We start from the raw sequence: 4015 nt of genomic DNA on the forward strand, positions 1-4015 counted from the left end.
CAGGAGTAACGAGGATAGGAGCGGACGTAAAACATTCTTTTAGAAGATCAAAAGCTCCCTGGGCGGAACCGGACCACTTAAAACACGTCTTGACAGAAGTAAGAGCTGTGAGAGGGGCAGCAACTTGACCGAAATTACGAATGAAACGCCGATAGAAATTAGCGAAACCTAGAAAGCGCTGCAACTCGACACGTGACCTTGGAACGGGCCAATCACTGACAGCTTGGACCTTAGCGGAATCCATCTGAATGCCTTCAGCGGAAATAACGGAACCGAGAAAAGTAACGGAGGAGACATGAAAAGAGCACTTCTCAGCCTTCACGTAGAGACAATTCTCTAAAAGGCGCTGGAGAACACGTCGAACGTGCTGAACATGAATCTCGAGTGACGGTGAAAAAATCAGGATATCGTCAAGGTAGACAAAAACAAAGATGTTCAGCATGTCTCTCAGAACATCATTAACTAATGCCTGAAAAACAGCTGGCGCATTGGCGAGACCAAACGGCAGAACCCGGTACTCAAAATGCCCTAACGGAGTGTTAAACGCCGTTTTCCACTCGTCCCCCTCTCTGATGCGCACGAGATGGTAAGCGTTACGAAGGTCCAACTTAGTAAAGCACCTGGCTCCCTGCAGAATCTCGAAGGCTGATGACATAAGGGGAAGCGGATAACGATTCTTAACCGTTATGTCATTCAGCCCTCGATAATCACGCAGGGGCGCAGAGTACCGTCCTTTTTCTTAACAAAAAAACCCCGCCCCGGCCGGAGAGGAAGAAGGCACTATGGTACCGGCGTCAAGAGACACAGACAAATAATCCTCGAGAGCCTTACGTTCGGGAGCCGACAGAGAGTATAGTCTACCCCGAGGAGGAGTGGTCCCCGGAAGGAGATCAATACTACAATCATACGACCGGTGAGGAGGAAGGGAGTTGGCTCGGGACCGACTGAAGACCGTGCGCAGATCATGATATTCCTCCGGCACTCCTGTCAAATCGCCAGGTTCCTCCTGAGAAGTGGGGACAGAAGAAACGGGAGGGATGGCAGACATTAAACACTTCACATGACAAGAAACGTTCCAGGATAGGATAGAATTACTAGACCAATTAATAGAAGGATTATGACATACTAGCCAGGGATGACCCAAAACAACAGGTGTAAAAGGTGAACGAAAAATCAAAAAAGAAATAGTCTCACTGTGGTTACCAGATACTGTGAGGGTTAAAGGTAGTGTCTCAAATCTGATACTGGGAAGATGACTACCATCTAAGGCGAACATGGGCGTAGGCTTGTCTAACTGTCTGAAAGGAATGTCATGTTTCCGAGCCCATGCTTCGTCCATGAAACAACCCTCAGCCCCAGAGTCTATCAAGGCACTGCATGTAGCACCCGAACCCGACATAGTAGTACAGGATCTAGATGGAGAGACCTGAGTAGTAGCGCTCACCAGTAGCCCTCCGCTTACTGATGAGCTCTGGCTTTTACTGGACATGAATTGACAAAATGTCCAGCAAGTCCGCAATAGAGGCACAGGCGGTTGGTGATCCTCCGTTCCCTCTCCTTAGTCGAGATGCGAATACCTTCCAGCTGCATGGGCTCAGTCTCTGAGCCAGAGGAGGGAGATGGTTGCGATGCGGAGCAGGGAAACACCGTTAACGCGAGCTCTCTTCCACGAGCTTGGTGACGAAGATCTACCCGTCGTTCTATGCGGATGGCGAGAGCAATCAAAGAGTCCACACTGGAAGGAACCTCCCGGGAGAGAATCTCATCTTTAACCACTGCGTGGAGTCCCTCCAGAAAACGAGCGAGCAGCGCCGGCTCGTTCCAGTCACTAGAGGCAGCAAGAGTGCGAAACTCTATAGAGTACTCCGTTATGGATCGATCACCTTGGCATAGGGAAGCCAGGGCCCTAGAAGCCTCCCTACCAAAAACTGAACGGTCAAAAACCCGAATCATCTCCTCTTTAAAGTTCTGGTAATTGTTAGAACAATCAGCCCTTGCCTCCCAGATAGCTGTGCCCCACTCTCGAGCCCGGCCAGTAAGGAGTGATATGACGTAAGCAACCCGAGCTCTCTCTCTAGAGTATGTGTTGGGTTGGAGAGAGAACACAATATCACACTGGGTGAGAAAGGAGCGGCACTCCGTGGGCTGCCCGGAGTAACAAGGTGGGTTATTAACCCTAGGTTCCGGAGGCTCGGCAGACCAGGAAGTAACAGGTGGCACGAGACGAAACTCTGGAACTGTCCAGAGAGGTCGGAAACCTGAGCGGCCAGGTTCTCCACGGCATGACGAGCAGCAGACAATTCCTGCTCGTGTCTGCCGAGCATGGCTCCTTGGATCTCGACGGCAGTGTTACGAGCGTCTGTAGTCGCTGGGTCCATTCTTTGGTCGGATCCTTCTGTTATGCAGGTGAATGATGACCCAAAAGCGACTTGGCGAAAACAGAGTCTTTAATCCAGAAAAGGAAATATGCAATACTCCTAGACAAATCGGAGCGGTAAATAAAGCATAACAAACAATTCCACTCGTAATGACGAGAACAGACTGGAGACTCGATCATAAACTGTAGGTTGCCTCGGGAAGGCACTTGACCGTAGCAGACTCAGACACCTGCTCACCACGCAGCATCTGAGGGAAACACGACACGACAGGGCGATACAAAGACACAGCACGGTGAACAATATACAAGGATCCGACAGGACAGAAACGGAAAACAAGGGGAGAAATAGGGACTCTAATCAGGGGAAAGGATAGGGGACAGGTGTGGAAAGACTAAATGATTGATTAGGGGAATAGGAACAGCTGGGAGCAGGAACGGAACGATAGAGAGAAGAGAGAGAGGAAGGGAGAGAGAAAAAAGGGAACGAACCTAAAAAGACCAGCAGGGGGAAAACGAACAGAAGGAAAAGCAAAAAAAATGACAAGACAATATAAGACAAAACATGACAGTTTTATTCCACATGGCAATGAGAAAGATATTACAGAAGAAATTAAATTGTGTAATATTAAAGGAATAGTTCACCCAATGGAGCCATTACAATAAAACCAATTAACATAAGCTTTCAGTAAGATGTTATTATTATAATCAGTCATCTTCACGATTTTTCACTTGTCAAAGTGTTTAAGCTAGTTTGACCCATATGGTCTATATGGGCAGCAGCTTTCCTAGCGGTTAAGTGCGTTGGGCCAGTAACCAAAAGAGCATTGGTTCAAATCCCCGAGCCAACTAGGTGAATAATCGGCCAATGTGCCGTTAAGCAAGGCATTTAATCCTAATTGTTTCTGTAAGTCGCTCTGGATAAGAGCGTCTGCTAAAATATGGTTTGACATATTGTCAATGCAAGCAAATGAACTTCTTATTAGGTAGCTTAGTTCAAATCACATTTGTTGAAGAGTTGTTCTGAATTCAAATTCACTCAAATACATTTATGTGGTAGTTATGACTTCATCGACTGGTAGAGACGAAATCCCATGAACCATCTGAACACACCATTAGCCTAGTTAACTATCCTTAGCCTAGATCAGAGGGTCTCAAACTACCGGCCTGCGGTCACAATGCTTGTTTTATTAAATGAGACAGTATTTTCCAAAGTTAACCCTGTTCTGGTTTGATATTTGATAACTAGTGATAGTCTAGCTAGTTAGCAATTGACACAAATGACGCATAACAACACTTTCCTATTGGGGAACACAGAGGATGACTACGCTCTTAGAAAAAAGGTGCTATGTAGAACCTGATACCATGGTTCTTCGGCTGTCCCAATAGGGTAGGTAACCCTTTGAAGAACCCTTTTCGGTTCCAGGCAGAACCCTTTTTGGATCCAGGTAGAACCTTTTGAGTTCCATGTAGAACCCTTTACACAGAGGGGTCTACATGTAATGCAAAAGTGTTCTACCTGGAAGCAAAAACGGTTATCCTATGACAGGGATCTTCAACTAAATTCAGCAAAAAAAGAAATATCACTTTTTCAGGACCCTGTCTTTCAAAGATCATTCGTAAAATTCAAAATAACTTCAC

This window comes from Oncorhynchus gorbuscha, linkage group LG03 (genome assembly GCF_021184085.1).
Source record: "Oncorhynchus gorbuscha isolate QuinsamMale2020 ecotype Even-year linkage group LG03, OgorEven_v1.0, whole genome shotgun sequence".
Lineage (NCBI taxonomy): Eukaryota > Metazoa > Chordata > Actinopteri > Salmoniformes > Salmonidae > Oncorhynchus > Oncorhynchus gorbuscha.